Here is a 19,739-nt window from a genome sequence, read left to right on the forward strand (position 1 = left end):
GGAGGTGCCAGGGTCGACCACATGTATCATTGCTCTTGATGGAGAGAGCTTATAAAAGAAGAAGGAAGAAATCCCAGATCACAAAGCATCAGCAAAGACCTAGTTGAAGTGATTATATCTTTGGCAAGTGGCTAAGGCTGCACGTCCATAAGCCGCGGCGGATCTCCGCCCGGGAGCAGGAGCCGGCAGACGGATCTCTGCTCTCAGTCTATCTGACAGATAGGCTGACCGCGGAGAACTGCGAGGATTCTCCGCTCATGGACGGGGGGGGGGGGGGGGGGGGTGAATGGAAAGCTTTCACTGCGTTCCCCGCAGCCGAATTATCACCGCGGAGAACGCAATTCAAAGCTGCCCGTGGACAGGCAGCCTTAAGGTGCATTTACATGCCATGATAATCGCTCAAAATTCGCTCAAATGCCAGTTTGAGTAACAGTCTTGAGCAATTACGTCGCATAAGGACTGAAGTAGCTAATTAGCTACCTAAGAGCTCACCAGTGTGTAAATGAAGGCTCATGCTGTTTGCAGACAATGGCGAGAGAGCTATCTTATGCAAACAGCTGCTTCATTCTCTGAGCTGTCAGCTCCAAGAACAGCAGGAGCTGCTTTGTTCTCGGAAGCTATCACCAAGAGCTATGTACGAGATACCAGCAGAAAGAATGCTATCAGCTGGTAAACCGCTGAGAACTCAGTGCGTGGCGCTGATCAGGCTCATCACTGATTTTTAGCTTGCTAGAAATCAGTGATGAACAAATAATGCACGAACAGTGCACGATGGCCGCACATTGAGAAACAAAGACTATGACTGAAAAGATGGCTTTTGAGCAATAATCATTGTTTCTAAATGGGCCTTTAGTTTTGTAATCTGCTATGATCCCATTGTGGCCAAAATAAGACATTATAGTAACTAGTCTGAAGGGTTCAGGAAAGATCTAAGCTGAACCCTGCTACTTACATACCAAAACCAATATCTGACGTTTTGAGGCGGGTAGTGCTCATGCAGAATGGTTTGGGATCGAGTATCAAGTCTAGAATTCTAGCCTAATGATTGTTTAGCCGGGCTAGTTCCTAGTCTAACTTTCAGATACTAGTTTGCCCCCAGGCTAGTCTAGAACAGCGTCCTTTGTCTGTTGACTACCTAATTAGGGCTGCCTGTCCATGGGCGATGATCCGCAGGCGATAAATATTCTGCGGATCATGCTCTGTGAAGTTTTCTATAGCATTGCTATGGAAAGCGCAGTGCTGGCGTCCACAAACGGAGAATCATAGCAATTCTCTGCTCGTGGGATTTAAATCGCGGCATGCTACAATTGCCGCAATTCTCTGTGGTGAGCCTCTCTGTTAGATAGGCTCACTGCTGAGACCTGTAAGCTCTTCCCCCTCAGCAGAATATTGCTAGCGATATTCCGCCTCAGCCGTGGACAGGGGGTCTTATAGACAAAATAATAAAGCCTGTGGCCCTACATTATTGGTGATTCCATACATTTCTCCATAATTTGGTGATCTAAGTTACTTTCTCTTGTTAAATATGTAACTTTGCAGTATGTTTAAATGAATTTTTTTTTCTTAGCCAATGTCAATAAAACAAGTTAAAGAAAAAAAAAAAAGAAAAATGGAGGTTAAACGAGTCCCTGCTAGATAACCCAGAAATAAATGGAAATATATCTTCTCACTTAACATATAATACAATTCAGGGCAGCACTACTCCACTCAACCCACAGGGTGGGACCAACCTTGTGCACGCCACAAAAGGGATCCGGATCCTGAGACCCCACAATAGTGCAAGCAGAAGAGAAGAATTTGTGGCAGCAAGCAGCGATGCAGTAAAAACTTCTTCCTTTATTACTCCATACACATACGACGTTTCGATCAACACAGTGATCTTTGTCAAGTATACATACACCATTAGTTACAGACTTTTTATAGTGCAACACCAATTAAAACCACAAGAAACAGCTGAACAGTACCTAATCCGCATGTGCTCACGTCCTCCACGGCTCACAATGCTTCCGGTTTATCTTCTGTGTAAGTGCACCTGTGCATAATTAGTCTGCTATCACGAGACTACGGAGGGCAGAGGGAATTGTGAAAGACCAAGTGTGCTTGCATCTAGAGTCCTCCGTCAACACTGATAAAGAAATTAAGTTCCGTTTAGTGCTGGAAGCTCCAGAGATCAAATGCGCATATGCTAATGATTCTGTTGATACAGGTAGTCATAGCAACCCTGCTAGATCACGGAACAACAGTGTTAAGTTCCCTTTAGTGCTGGGAGCTCCAAAGATCAAATGCGCATATGCTAAAGATTCTGTTGATACAAGTAGTCATAGCAACCCTGCCAGGTCACGGAACACCAGTATAGAGTGACTCACCACACTTTATGTATATACCATGCTAATTGTAAGCAAGCTTACAAGGAAAGCTTGCTAGGATCCATTAAATAGATATATAGCATATATTAATTGCACAGTAATGTATACAGACGATAGTGGTGATAAATGGGCTTAATAAACCTAATAGAAATTTTAATAATAACCTTTTACTCCAAGAATTTGGAAAGTAAAAAATATGACATAATATACAACCCAATCTAAAAAAGGGTCGTCATAAATCGTCAATGATCTGCCCAATCACACACTTATCGTTCTTTGCAGTGCATATCTTCAACAGAAAACCGTAGATCCAATACTTAGGATATAATCTCCCCAGCAATTATAACCCATAGTAATAGTACATACACAACCACTTCATGCAATAATATTTATTTATGACCCATACTGGGCACACATGCATGCACCAGAAGAAAAACGCTTTTTGAAGAAAATAATATAAATGGAAGCAGAACAACACATAATGGAGCAATCAGGAGTCCGGAGCACATGCATCAAGCAGATATCTGTAACAAAAATTAAAAAAGAGGGGTAATTAAAATCAAATACCTTGGATCAGATCATGTAAACATAATAAACAGATACAGAATAGAAGCACCTATTTAAAGGATAGTGACCAATGAACTTATTTATATACAAGACATAATAGGGTACTCAATATTGAGGCCCTTAGGGGAGAGGGTGTCCAATTCATGTATCCAACGGATCTCTTTGCGTTTAAGAATACCCTCCCGATCGCCTCCACGAGGTAGTGGGGCAACTGAGTCAATGACCCTAAACTTAAGTTGACTAGTGATATGATGAAATTCACAAAAATGTTTGGGGATTGGTAAATCCGTCTTTCTTGTTCGTATGGTGCTCTTATGACTGGTAATGCGGCTGCGCACCTCCATGGTGGTTTCTCCCACATATGCTAGGCCACAAGGGCACGTAATCAAGTAAATAACAAAAGATGTTGAGCAAGTATATCTATCCCGTAACATATACTTCTTACCAGTTGTGGGATGTCTGAATGAATCTCCTTTATTCATATTATGACAGCAAGAACAGGAGAGGCACGGGAAGTTGCCTTTCCTGACTTGCCCAAAAGTGCGCTGAGTCAATCCTCCCTGGGGAGTAATCAAGGGCCTCACAAGCCGATCTCTAAGATTCTTTCCTCTCTTGTACGCCAACATCGGTGGCTGCATAAATTCCGGAATATTACTGCAGCAATTTCCAACAATAGGCCAATGCTTCATGATGATGTTTTTTATTTTTCCACTCAAGGGACCAAAAGTAGAAATAAAAGGAATTCTAGATGTATTTGGTTTACAAGTTCTATCATTCAATAGTTCTTTTCTATCAACTTGACCAATCCTTTCTTTAGTGGACCGTAACAGGGAAGGGGGATACCCTCTTTGTGTGAACTTTTTACACATTTCCTCAATCCTTAGATCCACTGTCCTTTCATCAGTAATCCGCCGTATTCGTAGCAGTTGTGACCACGGCAAGGAATTCACCATAGGACGGGGATGATTGCTACTATAATATAATAATGAATTCCTATCAGTCTCTTTGACATGTAAATCGGTCCTCAATTCAATACCCTCATGAATCACCCTGACATCCAAAAATTGTATGTCAGTATGGGAATAGGTCATGGTAAAATGTAATTCAGGAATGATGTTGTTAAGAAAGTTGTTAAATGCAACCAATTCATCCTCTGTACCGTCCCATAGGACAAAAACGTCATCTATGAAGCGGTACCAGCATACAATATGTTTCCAATATCCCGAGCAATAGACATACTGTTCTTCACACGAACGCATATATATATTAGCGTACGTGGGCGCTACTTTTGAGCCCATTGCGGTGCCCTGTCTCTGGCGGTAGTACACCCCGGAGAACAAAAAATAATTATTCTCCAGGATGTACCCCAGCAGAGACAGGGCAAACCGCTGGCTGTTAACAGGATAAGCAGAGGAATCCAAAAAATGTTCGACTGCTGCCAAACCTCGCGTATGGGAAATGGATGTATATAGGCTGACCACGTCAAATGTGACTAAAATCGTGGAGTCATTTACCATCTTATTACTGAGCTTCCGCAGGAAATCACTGGTGTCTTTCAAGTATGATTGGGCATTCTCAGCAAAACATCTGAGTATCTTATCAAGAAATTGTGCACTATGAGAGAAAAGTGAGTCACAACTAGCTACTATGGGTCTCCCAGGCGGATGATTCAAATCCTTGTGGATTTTAGGGAGCGTGTAAAGCGCCGGGACAATAGGGTGTTGTACATCCAGAAATTTGTATAATGCATTGTCTATTGTACCTTCCAAGAGTGCATCATGCAATAGAATCCTAAGCTGAACCTGAAATTTTGGGGTGGGATCTCCACGAAGAGGTTCATAAATTTGTTGGTCAGTTAATTGTCTCTCTATCTCGGAGCAGTAGTCGGTGGTATTCATCACAACTACCGCCCCGCCTTTATCGGCAGGTTTTATAATGATCGACCTGTCAGTGGACAGGTCGTTCAAAGCCCGATATTCTACCTTAGATAGATTCAAATGAGAGTAGACCTGTTTTTTTTGGGATACCATTCTTAATTTAGAGATGTCCTTCAGTACAAGAGAGGAAAAAGTCTCGATGGCATAATAGGTTGTAGGTGGTACAAACCGGCTTTTATTGCGTAAACCCACTTCCTTAAGGGAAAACCCCCCCCTTTGGAGTGGCTGTCGCCTCAACGGGTACATATTCCTGAGAACCAAAATAATATTTCAAATTGAGATTTCTAAAAAATCTCCGCAGATCTAATTCTAAGCCAAACCAATCTGTGTCATTAGAAGGGCAAAAGGACAAGCCCTTAGCCAATACCTTGATTTCAATGTCAGTCAGTGGTCTAGATGATATATTTACCACGATATCTTGGTTCAGGGTCTCTTCTGCATTGGTGGCAACTGCCAATTCGGTGGTAGGGTATTCAGGCCTGTAGCGCCTCTTCCGTGCCCTGGAGTGTCTTTGTCCGCCTCTCCGCCGGAAGATGCGGGGGCCTCTTTCCTCTTGTACCTGGTACGTGTGTGAGTCCCTAAAAAAGAGGAAGATGCAGAGACAGAGGGGTCTACAGAGGTATTGCCCCTAGAGGCATCATCAGTCGAATCAGAGCCGGCAGTGGAAACACCAGCTCTATTCTTCTGTTTGGGATATCTCTTTTTGGTTTTAATGCGTCTATTACTGGCTCCCCAAGTAGATGTATCACCCTGTTTTACACTCTGCCAATTAAACACCCGTTTTTGGGCATAGTCATCAAAGTCCCGAAACCACTTTGACCGCTTGCTATTCTCAAGTTCCTCTTTGAATTTCATCAGTATTGGTGCCTTGCTGCGAAAAAAAACCTCACAATCTTGTGCAGAGATCTTTTCCAAGAGCATCTTCTCAGTTTCTGCAATCTTCTTCCTGTAGGTCTCTATCTCGACTTGTAAATATTCCAAATTAAGCAAAATAATATCAAAAGAGAATTTGTTGATGATGGCCACAAACTTGTTACAAAAAGCCTCATTGTTAGGCAACAAGGTGGGTCGTACATGTGGGCGTAGGCCTCGCGGTATCCTTTTGACTCTGTAATATTCGCTAAGTGTAGAGAGATGTAACATCAATGAGATTTCTTTCTTTTTGTCATTTTCCCACCTTCGATATAAATTCTCAGTAGAGGGGGTACTCAGGAACGCAGTATCACATCTCAGTCTCGCAAATATGTTACTGACCTCATCTTCGGTATAAGAAAAAATGGCAATGGAGCCTGGAGCATCATCCAGGGGATTTGACATCATATGGTCCTCTTATGGGGGTGCACGTCCTGCTGGATCCGTCGTCCAGAACATATAATACAATTCAGGGCAGCACTACTCCACTCAACCCACAGGGTGGGACCAACCTTGTGCACGCCACAAAAGGGATCCGGATCCTGAGACCCCAAAATAGTGCAAGCAGAAGAGAAGAATTTGTGGCAGCAAGCAGCGATGCAGTAAAAACTTCTTCCTTTATTACTCCATACACATACGACGTTTCGATCAACACAGTGATCTTTGTCAAGTATACATACACCATTAGTTACAGACTTTTTATAGTGCAACACCAATTAAAACCACAAGAAACAGCTGAACAGTACCTAATCCGCATGTGCTCACGTCCTCCACGGCTCACAATGCTTCCGGTTTATCTTCTGTGTAAGTGCACCTGTGCATAATTAGTCTGCTATCACGAGACTACGGAGGGCAGAGGGAATTGTGAAAGACCAAGTGTGCTTGCATCTAGAGTCCTCCGTCAACACTGATAAAGAAATTAAGTTCCGTTTAGTGCTGGAAGCTCCAGAGATCAAATGCGCATATGCTAATGATTCTGTTGATACAGGTAGTCATAGCAACCCTGCTAGATCACGGAACAACAGTGTTAAGTTCCCTTTAGTGCTGGGAGCTCCAAAGATCAAATGCGCATATGCTAAAGATTCTGTTGATACAAGTAGTCATAGCAACCCTGCCAGGTCACGGAACACCAGTATAGAGTGACTCACCACACTTTATGTATATACCATGCTAATTGTAAGCAAGCTTACAAGGAAAGCTTGCTAGGATCCATTAAATAGATATATAGCATATATTAATTGCACAGTAATGTATACAGACGATAGTGGTGATAAATGGGCTTAATAAACCTAATAGAAATTTTAATAATAACCTTTTACTCCAAGAATTTGGAAAGTAAAAAATATGACATAATATACAACCCAATCTAAAAAAGGGTCGTCATAAATCGTCAATGATCTGCCCAATCACACACTTATCGTTCTTTGCAGTGCATATCTTCAACAGAAAACCGTAGATCCAATACTTAGGATATAATCTCCCCAGCAATTATAACCCATAGTAATAGTACATACACAACCACTTCATGCAATAATATTTATTTATGACCCATACTGGGCACACATGCATGCACCAGAAGAAAAACGCTTTTTGAAGAAAATAATATAAATGGAAGCAGAACAACACATAATGGAGCAATCAGGAGTCCGGAGCACATGCATCAAGCAGATATCTGTAACAAAAATTAAAAAAGAGGGGTAATTAAAATCAAATACCTTGGATCAGATCATGTAAACATAATAAACAGATACAGAATAGAAGCACCTATTTAAAGGATAGTGACCAATGAACTTATTTATATACAAGACATAATAGGGTACTCAATATTGAGGCCCTGTCTCTGCTGGGGTACATCCTGGAGAATAATTATTTTTTGTTCTCCGGGGTGTACTACCGCCAGAGACAGGGCACCGCAATGGGCTCAAAAGTAGCGCCCACGTACGCTAATATATATATGCGTTCGTGTGAAGAACAGTATGTCTATTGCTCGGGATATTGGAAACATATTGTATGCTGGTACCGCTTCATAGATGACGTTTTTGTCCTATGGGACGGTACAGAGGATGAATTGGTTGCATTTAACAACTTTCTTAACAACATCATTCCTGAATTACATTTTACCATGACCTATTCCCATACTGACATACAATTTTTGGATGTCAGGGTGATTCATGAGGGTATTGAATTGAGGACCGATTTACATGTCAAAGAGACTGATAGGAATTCATTATTATATTATAGTAGCAATCATCCCCGTCCTATGGTGAATTCCTTGCCGTGGTCACAACTGCTACGAATACGGCGGATTACTGATGAAAGGACAGTGGATCTAAGGATTGAGGAAATGTGTAAAAAGTTCACACAAAGAGGGTATCCCCCTTCCCTGTTACGGTCCACTAAAGAAAGGATTGGTCAAGTTGATAGAAAAGAACTATTGAATGATAGAACTTGTAAACCAAATACATCTAGAATTCCTTTTATTTCTACTTTTGGTCCCTTGAGTGGAAAAATAAAAAACATCATCATGAAGCATTGGCCTATTGTTGGAAATTGCTGCAGTAATATTCCGGAATTTATGCAGCCACCGATGTTGGCGTACAAGAGAGGAAAGAATCTTAGAGATCGGCTTGTGAGGCCCTTGATTACTCCCCAGGGAGGATTGACTCAGCGCACTTTTGGGCAAGTCAGGAAAGGCAACTTCCCGTGCCTCTCCTGTTCTTGCTGTCATAATATGAATAAAGGAGATTCATTCAGACATCCCACAACTGGTAAGAAGTATATGTTACGGGATAGATATACTTGCTCAACATCTTTTGTTATTTACTTGATTACGTGCCCTTGTGGCCTAGCATATGTGGGAGAAACCACCATGGAGGTGCGCAGCCGCATTACCAGTCATAAGAGCACCATACGAACAAGAAAGACGGATTTACCAATCCCCAAACATTTTTGTGAATTTCATCATATCACTAGTCAACTTAAGTTTAGGGTCATTGACTCAGTTGCCCCACTACCTCGTGGAGGCGATCGGGAGGGTATTCTTAAACGCAAAGAGATCCGTTGGATACATGAATTGGACACCCTCTCCCCTAAGGGCCTCAATATTGAGTACCCTATTATGTCTTGTATATAAATAAGTTCATTGGTCACTATCCTTTAAATAGGTGCTTCTATTCTGTATCTGTTTATTATGTTTACATGATCTGATCCAAGGTATTTGATTTTAATTACCCCTCTTTTTTAATTTTTGTTACAGATATCTGCTTGATGCATGTGCTCCGGACTCCTGATTGCTCCATTATGTGTTGTTCTGCTTCCATTTATATTATTTTCTTCAAAAAGCGTTTTTCTTCTGGTGCATGCATGTGTGCCCAGTATGGGTCATAAATAAATATTATTGCATGAAGTGGTTGTGTATGTACTATTACTATGGGTTATAATTGCTGGGGAGATTATATCCTAAGTATTGGATCTACGGTTTTCTGTTGAAGATATGCACTGCAAAGAACGATAAGTGTGTGATTGGGCAGATCATTGACGATTTATGACGACCCTTTTTTAGATTGGGTTGTATATTATGTCATATTTTTTACTTTCCAAATTCTTGGAGTAAAAGGTTATTATTAAAATTTCTATTAGGTTTATTAAGCCCATTTATCACCACTATCGTCTGTATACATTACTGTGCAATTAATATATGCTATATATCTATTTAATGGATCCTAGCAAGCTTTCCTTGTAAGCTTGCTTACAATTAGCATGGTATATACATAAAGTGTGGTGAGTCACTCTATACTGGTGTTCCGTGACCTGGCAGGGTTGCTATGACTACTTGTATCAACAGAATCTTTAGCATATGCGCATTTGATCTTTGGAGCTCCCAGCACTAAAGGGAACTTAACACTGTTGTTCCGTGATCTAGCAGGGTTGCTATGACTACCTGTATCAACAGAATCATTAGCATATGCGCATTTGATCTCTGGAGCTTCCAGCACTAAACGGAACTTAATTTCTTTATCAGTGTTGACGGAGGACTCTAGATGCAAGCACACTTGGTCTTTCACAATTCCCTCTGCCCTCCGTAGTCTCGTGATAGCAGACTAATTATGCACAGGTGCACTTACACAGAAGATAAACCGGAAGCATTGTGAGCCGTGGAGGACGTGAGCACATGCGGATTAGGTACTGTTCAGCTGTTTCTTGTGGTTTTAATTGGTGTTGCACTATAAAAAGTCTGTAACTAATGGTGTATGTATACTTGACAAAGATCACTGTGTTGATCGAAACGTCGTATGTGTATGGAGTAATAAAGGAAGAAGTTTTTACTGCATCGCTGCTTGCTGCCACAAATTCTTCTCTTCTGCTTGCACTATTTTGGGGTCTCAGGATCCGGATCCCTTTTGTGGCGTGCACAAGGTTGGTCCCACCCTGTGGGTTGAGTGGAGTAGTGCTGCCCTGAATTGTATTATATGTTCTGGACGACGGATCCAGCAGGACGTGCACCCCCATAAGAGGACCATATGATGTCAAATCCCCTGGATGATGCTCCAGGCTCCATTGCCATTTTTTCTTATACCGAAGATGAGGTCAGTAACATATTTGCGAGACTGAGATGTGATACTGCGTTCCTGAGTACCCCCTCTACTGAGAATTTATATCGAAGGTGGGAAAATGACAAAAAGAAAGAAATCTCATTGATGTTACATCTCTCTACACTTAGCGAATATTACAGAGTCAAAAGGATACCGCGAGGCCTACGCCCACATGTACGACCCACCTTGTTGCCTAACAATGAGGCTTTTTGTAACAAGTTTGTGGCCATCATCAACAAATTCTCTTTTGATATTATTTTGCTTAATTTGGAATATTTACAAGTCGAGATAGAGACCTACAGGAAGAAGATTGCAGAAACTGAGAAGATGCTCTTGGAAAAGATCTCTGCACAAGATTGTGAGGTTTTTTTTCGCAGCAAGGCACCAATACTGATGAAATTCAAAGAGGAACTTGAGAATAGCAAGCGGTCAAAGTGGTTTCGGGACTTTGATGACTATGCCCAAAAACGGGTGTTTAATTGGCAGAGTGTAAAACAGGGTGATACATCTACTTGGGGAGCCAGTAATAGACGCATTAAAACCAAAAAGAGATATCCCAAACAGAAGAATAGAGCTGGTGTTTCCACTGCCGGCTCTGATTCGACTGATGATGCCTCTAGGGGCAATACCTCTGTAGACCCCTCTGTCTCTGCATCTTCCTCTTTTTTAGGGACTCACACACGTACCAGGTACAAGAGGAAAGAGGCCCCCGCATCTTCCGGCGGAGAGGCGGACAAAGACACTCCAGGGCACGGAAGAGGCGCTACAGGCCTGAATACCCTACCACCGAATTGGCAGTTGCCACCAATGCAGAAGAGACCCTGAACCAAGATATCGTGGTAAATATATCATCTAGACCACTGACTGACATTGAAATCAAGGTATTGGCTAAGGGCTTGTCCTTTTGCCCTTCTAATGACACAGATTGGTTTGGCTTAGAATTAGATCTGCGGAGATTTTTTAGAAATCTCAATTTGAAATATTATTTTGGTTCTCAGGAATATGTACCCGTTGAGGCGACAGCCACTCCAAGGGGGGGGTTTTCCCTTAAGGAAGTGGGTTTACGCAATAAAAGCCGGTTTGTACCACCTACAACCTATTATGCCATCGAGACTTTTTCCTCTCTTGTACTGAAGGACATCTCTAAATTAAGAATGGTATCCCAAAAAAAACAGGTCTACTCTCATTTGAATCTATCTAAGGTAGAATATCGGGCTTTGAACGACCTGTCCACTGACAGGTCGATCATTATAAAACCTGCCGATAAAGGCGGGGCGGTAGTTGTGATGAATACCACCGACTACTGCTCCGAGATAGAGAGACAATTAACTGACCAACAAATTTATGAACCTCTTCGTGGAGATCCCACCCCAAAATTTCAGGTTCAGCTTAGGATTCTATTGCATGATGCACTCTTGGAAGGTACAATAGACAATGCATTATACAAATTTCTGGATGTACAACACCCTATTGTCCCGGCGCTTTACACGCTCCCTAAAATCCACAAGGATTTGAATCATCCGCCTGGGAGACCCATAGTAGCTAGTTGTGACTCACTTTTCTCTCATAGTGCACAATTTCTTGATAAGATACTCAGATGTTTTGCTGAGAATGCCCAATCATACTTGAAAGACACCAGTGATTTCCTGCGGAAGCTCAGTAATAAGATGGTAAATGACTCCACGATTTTAGTCACATTTGACGTGGTCAGCCTATATACATCCATTTCCCATACGCGAGGTTTGGCAGCAGTCGAACATTTTTTGGATTCCTCTGCTTATCCTGTTAACAGCCAGCGGTTTGCCCTGTCTCTGCTGGGGTACATCCTGGAGAATAATTATTTTTTGTTCTCCGGGGTGTACTACCGCCAGAGACAGGGCACCGCAATGGGCTCAAAAGTAGCGCCCACGTACGCTAATATATATATGCGTTCGTGTGAAGAACAGTATGTCTATTGCTCGGGATATTGGAAACATATTGTATGCTGGTACCGCTTCATAGATGACGTTTTTGTCCTATGGGACGGTACAGAGGATGAATTGGTTGCATTTAACAACTTTCTTAACAACATCATTCCTGAATTACATTTTACCATGACCTATTCCCATACTGACATACAATTTTTGGATGTCAGGGTGATTCATGAGGGTATTGAATTGAGGACCGATTTACATGTCAAAGAGACTGATAGGAATTCATTATTATATTATAGTAGCAATCATCCCCGTCCTATGGTGAATTCCTTGCCGTGGTCACAACTGCTACGAATACGGCGGATTACTGATGAAAGGACAGTGGATCTAAGGATTGAGGAAATGTGTAAAAAGTTCACACAAAGAGGGTATCCCCCTTCCCTGTTACGGTCCACTAAAGAAAGGATTGGTCAAGTTGATAGAAAAGAACTATTGAATGATAGAACTTGTAAACCAAATACATCTAGAATTCCTTTTATTTCTACTTTTGGTCCCTTGAGTGGAAAAATAAAAAACATCATCATGAAGCATTGGCCTATTGTTGGAAATTGCTGCAGTAATATTCCGGAATTTATGCAGCCACCGATGTTGGCGTACAAGAGAGGAAAGAATCTTAGAGATCGGCTTGTGAGGCCCTTGATTACTCCCCAGGGAGGATTGACTCAGCGCACTTTTGGGCAAGTCAGGAAAGGCAACTTCCCGTGCCTCTCCTGTTCTTGCTGTCATAATATGAATAAAGGAGATTCATTCAGACATCCCACAACTGGTAAGAAGTATATGTTACGGGATAGATATACTTGCTCAACATCTTTTGTTATTTACTTGATTACGTGCCCTTGTGGCCTAGCATATGTGGGAGAAACCACCATGGAGGTGCGCAGCCGCATTACCAGTCATAAGAGCACCATACGAACAAGAAAGACGGATTTACCAATCCCCAAACATTTTTGTGAATTTCATCATATCACTAGTCAACTTAAGTTTAGGGTCATTGACTCAGTTGCCCCACTACCTCGTGGAGGCGATCGGGAGGGTATTCTTAAACGCAAAGAGATCCGTTGGATACATGAATTGGACACCCTCTCCCCTAAGGGCCTCAATATTGAGTACCCTATTATGTCTTGTATATAAATAAGTTCATTGGTCACTATCCTTTAAATAGGTGCTTCTATTCTGTATCTGTTTATTATGTTTACATGATCTGATCCAAGGTATTTGATTTTAATTACCCCTCTTTTTTAATTTTTGTTACAGATATCTGCTTGATGCATGTGCTCCGGACTCCTGATTGCTCCATTATGTGTTGTTCTGCTTCCATTTATATTATTTTCTTCAAAAAGCGTTTTTCTTCTGGTGCATGCATGTGTGCCCAGTATGGGTCATAAATAAATATTATTGCATGAAGTGGTTGTGTATGTACTATTACTATGGGTTATAATTGCTGGGGAGATTATATCCTAAGTATTGGATCTACGGTTTTCTGTTGAAGATATGCACTGCAAAGAACGATAAGTGTGTGATTGGGCAGATCATTGACGATTTATGACGACCCTTTTTTAGATTGGGTTGTATATTATGTCATATTTTTTACTTTCCAAATTCTTGGAGTAAAAGGTTATTATTAAAATTTCTATTAGGTTTATTAAGCCCATTTATCACCACTATCGTCTGTATACATTACTGTGCAATTAATATATGCTATATATCTATTTAATGGATCCTAGCAAGCTTTCCTTGTAAGCTTGCTTACAATTAGCATGGTATATACATAAAGTGTGGTGAGTCACTCTATACTGGTGTTCCGTGACCTGGCAGGGTTGCTATGACTACTTGTATCAACAGAATCTTTAGCATATGCGCATTTGATCTTTGGAGCTCCCAGCACTAAAGGGAACTTAACACTGTTGTTCCGTGATCTAGCAGGGTTGCTATGACTACCTGTATCAACAGAATCATTAGCATATGCGCATTTGATCTCTGGAGCTTCCAGCACTAAACGGAACTTAATTTCTTTATCAGTGTTGACGGAGGACTCTAGATGCAAGCACACTTGGTCTTTCACAATTCCCTCTGCCCTCCGTAGTCTCGTGATAGCAGACTAATTATGCACAGGTGCACTTACACAGAAGATAAACCGGAAGCATTGTGAGCCGTGGAGGACGTGAGCACATGCGGATTAGGTACTGTTCAGCTGTTTCTTGTGGTTTTAATTGGTGTTGCACTATAAAAAGTCTGTAACTAATGGTGTATGTATACTTGACAAAGATCACTGTGTTGATCGAAACGTCGTATGTGTATGGAGTAATAAAGGAAGAAGTTTTTACTGCATCGCTGCTTGCTGCCACAAATTCTTCTCTTCTGCTTGCACTATTTTGGGGTCTCAGGATCCGGATCCCTTTTGTGGCGTGCACAAGGTTGGTCCCACCCTGTGGGTTGAGTGGAGTAGTGCTGCCCTGAATTGTATTATATGTTCTGGACGACGGATCCAGCAGGACGTGCACCCCCATAAGAGGACCATATGATGTCAAATCCCCTGGATGATGCTCCAGGCTCCATTGCCATTTTTTCTTATACCGAAGATGAGGTCAGTAACATATTTGCGAGACTGAGATGTGATACTGCGTTCCTGAGTACCCCCTCTACTGAGAATTTATATCGAAGGTGGGAAAATGACAAAAAGAAAGAAATCTCATTGATGTTACATCTCTCTACACTTAGCGAATATTACAGAGTCAAAAGGATACCGCGAGGCCTACGCCCACATGTACGACCCACCTTGTTGCCTAACAATGAGGCTTTTTGTAACAAGTTTGTGGCCATCATCAACAAATTCTCTTTTGATATTATTTTGCTTAATTTGGAATATTTACAAGTCGAGATAGAGACCTACAGGAAGAAGATTGCAGAAACTGAGAAGATGCTCTTGGAAAAGATCTCTGCACAAGATTGTGAGGTTTTTTTTCGCAGCAAGGCACCAATACTGATGAAATTCAAAGAGGAACTTGAGAATAGCAAGCGGTCAAAGTGGTTTCGGGACTTTGATGACTATGCCCAAAAACGGGTGTTTAATTGGCAGAGTGTAAAACAGGGTGATACATCTACTTGGGGAGCCAGTAATAGACGCATTAAAACCAAAAAGAGATATCCCAAACAGAAGAATAGAGCTGGTGTTTCCACTGCCGGCTCTGATTCGACTGATGATGCCTCTAGGGGCAATACCTCTGTAGACCCCTCTGTCTCTGCATCTTCCTCTTTTTTAGGGACTCACACACGTACCAGGTACAAGAGGAAAGAGGCCCCCGCATCTTCCGGCGGAGAGGCGGACAAAGACACTCCAGGGCACGGAAGAGGCGCTACAGGCCTGAATACCCTACCACCGAATTGGCAGTTGCCACCAATGCAGAAGAGACCCTGAACCAAGATATCGTGGTAAATATATCATCTAGACCACTGACTGACATTGAAATCAAGGTATTGGCTAAGGGCTTGTCCTTTTGCCCTTCTAATGACACAGATTGGTTTGGCTTAGAATTAGATCTGCGGAGATTTTTTAGAAATCTCAATTTGAAATATTATTTTGGTTCTCAGGAATATGTACCCGTTGAGGCGACAGCCACTCCAAGGGGGGGGTTTTCCCTTAAGGAAGTGGGTTTACGCAATAAAAGCCGGTTTGTACCACCTACAACCTATTATGCCATCGAGACTTTTTCCTCTCTTGTACTGAAGGACATCTCTAAATTAAGAATGGTATCCCAAAAAAAACAGGTCTACTCTCATTTGAATCTATCTAAGGTAGAATATCGGGCTTTGAACGACCTGTCCACTGACAGGTCGATCATTATAAAACCTGCCGATAAAGGCGGGGCGGTAGTTGTGATGAATACCACCGACTACTGCTCCGAGATAGAGAGACAATTAACTGACCAACAAATTTATGAACCTCTTCGTGGAGATCCCACCCCAAAATTTCAGGTTCAGCTTAGGATTCTATTGCATGATGCACTCTTGGAAGGTACAATAGACAATGCATTATACAAATTTCTGGATGTACAACACCCTATTGTCCCGGCGCTTTACACGCTCCCTAAAATCCACAAGGATTTGAATCATCCGCCTGGGAGACCCATAGTAGCTAGTTGTGACTCACTTTTCTCTCATAGTGCACAATTTCTTGATAAGATACTCAGATGTTTTGCTGAGAATGCCCAATCATACTTGAAAGACACCAGTGATTTCCTGCGGAAGCTCAGTAATAAGATGGTAAATGACTCCACGATTTTAGTCACATTTGACGTGGTCAGCCTATATACATCCATTTCCCATACGCGAGGTTTGGCAGCAGTCGAACATTTTTTGGATTCCTCTGCTTATCCTGTTAACAGCCAGCGGTTTGCCCTGTCTCTGCTGGGGTACATCCTGGAGAATAATTATTTTTTGTTCTCCGGGGTGTACTACCGCCAGAGACAGGGCACCGCAATGGGCTCAAAAGTAGCGCCCACGTACGCTAATATATATATGCGTTCGTGTGAAGAACAGTATGTCTATTGCTCGGGATATTGGAAACATATTGTATGCTGGTACCGCTTCATAGATGACGTTTTTGTCCTATGGGACGGTACAGAGGATGAATTGGTTGCATTTAACAACTTTCTTAACAACATCATTCCTGAATTACATTTTACCATGACCTATTCCCATACTGACATACAATTTTTGGATGTCAGGGTGATTCATGAGGGTATTGAATTGAGGACCGATTTACATGTCAAAGAGACTGATAGGAATTCATTATTATATTATAGTAGCAATCATCCCCGTCCTATGGTGAATTCCTTGCCGTGGTCACAACTGCTACGAATACGGCGGATTACTGATGAAAGGACAGTGGATCTAAGGATTGAGGAAATGTGTAAAAAGTTCACACAAAGAGGGTATCCCCCTTCCCTGTTACGGTCCACTAAAGAAAGGATTGGTCAAGTTGATAGAAAAGAACTATTGAATGATAGAACTTGTAAACCAAATACATCTAGAATTCCTTTTATTTCTACTTTTGGTCCCTTGAGTGGAAAAATAAAAAACATCATCATGAAGCATTGGCCTATTGTTGGAAATTGCTGCAGTAATATTCCGGAATTTATGCAGCCACCGATGTTGGCGTACAAGAGAGGAAAGAATCTTAGAGATCGGCTTGTGAGGCCCTTGATTACTCCCCAGGGAGGATTGACTCAGCGCACTTTTGGGCAAGTCAGGAAAGGCAACTTCCCGTGCCTCTCCTGTTCTTGCTGTCATAATATGAATAAAGGAGATTCATTCAGACATCCCACAACTGGTAAGAAGTATATGTTACGGGATAGATATACTTGCTCAACATCTTTTGTTATTTACTTGATTACGTGCCCTTGTGGCCTAGCATATGTGGGAGAAACCACCATGGAGGTGCGCAGCCGCATTACCAGTCATAAGAGCACCATACGAACAAGAAAGACGGATTTACCAATCCCCAAACATTTTTGTGAATTTCATCATATCACTAGTCAACTTAAGTTTAGGGTCATTGACTCAGTTGCCCCACTACCTCGTGGAGGCGATCGGGAGGGTATTCTTAAACGCAAAGAGATCCGTTGGATACATGAATTGGACACCCTCTCCCCTAAGGGCCTCAATATTGAGTACCCTATTATGTCTTGTATATAAATAAGTTCATTGGTCACTATCCTTTAAATAGGTGCTTCTATTCTGTATCTGTTTATTATGTTTACATGATCTGATCCAAGGTATTTGATTTTAATTACCCCTCTTTTTTAATTTTTGTTACAGATATCTGCTTGATGCATGTGCTCCGGACTCCTGATTGCTCCATTATGTGTTGTTCTGCTTCCATTTATATTATTTTCTTCAAAAAGCGTTTTTCTTCTGGTGCATGCATGTGTGCCCAGTATGGGTCATAAATAAATATTATTGCATGAAGTGGTTGTGTATGTACTATTACTATGGGTTATAATTGCTGGGGAGATTATATCCTAAGTATTGGATCTACGGTTTTCTGTTGAAGATATGCACTGCAAAGAACGATAAGTGTGTGATTGGGCAGATCATTGACGATTTATGACGACCCTTTTTTAGATTGGGTTGTATATTATGTCATATTTTTTACTTTCCAAATTCTTGGAGTAAAAGGTTATTATTAAAATTTCTATTAGGTTTATTAAGCCCATTTATCACCACTATCGTCTGTATACATTACTGTGCAATTAATATATGCTATATATCTATTTAATGGATCCTAGCAAGCTTTCCTTGTAAGCTTGCTTACAATTAGCATGGTATATACATAAAGTGTGGTGAGTCACTCTATACTGGTGTTCCGTGACCTGGCAGGGTTGCTATGACTACTTGTATCAACAGAATCTTTAGCATATGCGCATTTGATCTTTGGAGCTCCCAGCACTAAAGGGAACTTAACACTGTTGTTCCGTGATCTAGCAGGGTTGCTATGACTACCTGTATCAACAGAATCATTAGCATATGCGCATTTGATCTCTGGAGCTTCCAGCACTAAACGGAACTTAATTTCTTTATCAGTGTTGACGGAGGACTCTAGATGCAAGCACACTTGGTCTTTCACAATTCCCTCTGCCCTCCGTAGTCTCGTGATAGCAGACTAATTATGCACAGGTGCACTTACACAGAAGATAAACCGGAAGCATTGTGAGCCGTGGAGGACGTGAGCACATGCGGATTAGGTACTGTTCAGCTGTTTCTTGTGGTTTTAATTGGTGTTGCACTATAAAAAGTCTGTAACTAATGGTGTATGTATACTTGACAAAGATCACTGTGTTGATCGAAACGTCGTATGTGTATGGAGTAATAAAGGAAGAAGTTTTTACTGCATCGCTGCTTGCTGCCACAAATTCTTCTCTTCTGCTTGCACTATCTTCTCACTTAAAACACGCCATCTCTAGATAAGCACCCTTGGGTATGGGAGACCCAGAAAGCATGTATTAGAGGATTATCTATAGCCCACGGTTTGGCACAAAAAAACCCCAAAAAACAGACAAAAGGAAATAGATGAAATTCTTACACAAATGTATAAACTAGAACAGCTGTCGAAACAAAAAAGTGCAGGACGCTCAAACAAAGTTGGCTGAGCTGAGGGAGAAACTGAAAGACATTCTGAACAATAGATTTAGGGGGAAAAAAAACACATCACTATGTGCATTTCGACCGGGTCCGGCAGGACACATCAGGAGTCTGCAGAAATTGCGCAAATTTTCCAAGAATTTTATGCAGAACTATAAAATATGAACAAAACCAATAGCCATACGAGGGACACCAAAGACAACCCCCACCCCCGAAATTTGCTATCTTTGCTAGCTCTCCTCTCTAAACCGA

At 41.6% G+C, this 19,739-nt stretch overlaps 1 protein-coding gene and 2 long non-coding RNA genes across 4 annotated transcripts in view; 1 reads left to right on the top strand and 2 right to left on the bottom strand.

Annotated features, from left to right (window-relative positions):
- Positions 1–19,739, bottom strand: part of LOC136624387 (zinc finger protein 585A-like) — a 144,958-nt gene that overhangs the window by 59,280 nt on the left and 65,939 nt on the right. The window lies entirely within an intron of this gene.
- On the bottom strand, positions 1,903–7,562 carry LOC136624536 (uncharacterized). Its single transcript, XR_010792326.1, has 4 exons — positions 7,547–7,562; positions 6,529–7,454; positions 5,280–5,448; positions 1,903–2,890 (listed from the first exon to the last, which is right to left on the bottom strand). It is a non-coding gene; the product is annotated as an uncharacterized lncRNA (long non-coding RNA).
- On the top strand, positions 7,661–19,152 carry LOC136624532 (uncharacterized). Of its 2 annotated transcripts, none has more exons than XR_010792321.1 (6): positions 7,661–8,946; positions 9,039–9,964; positions 11,045–11,213; positions 13,602–14,527; positions 15,608–15,776; positions 18,165–19,152. It is a non-coding gene; the product is annotated as an uncharacterized lncRNA (long non-coding RNA). The 2 variants fall into 2 exon arrangements; XR_010792322.1 differs by having other exon boundaries at positions 8,532–8,550.

Source organism: Eleutherodactylus coqui, chromosome 4 (genome assembly GCF_035609145.1).
Source record: "Eleutherodactylus coqui strain aEleCoq1 chromosome 4, aEleCoq1.hap1, whole genome shotgun sequence".
In the NCBI taxonomy this organism is placed as follows: Eukaryota; Metazoa; Chordata; class Amphibia; order Anura; family Eleutherodactylidae; genus Eleutherodactylus; species Eleutherodactylus coqui.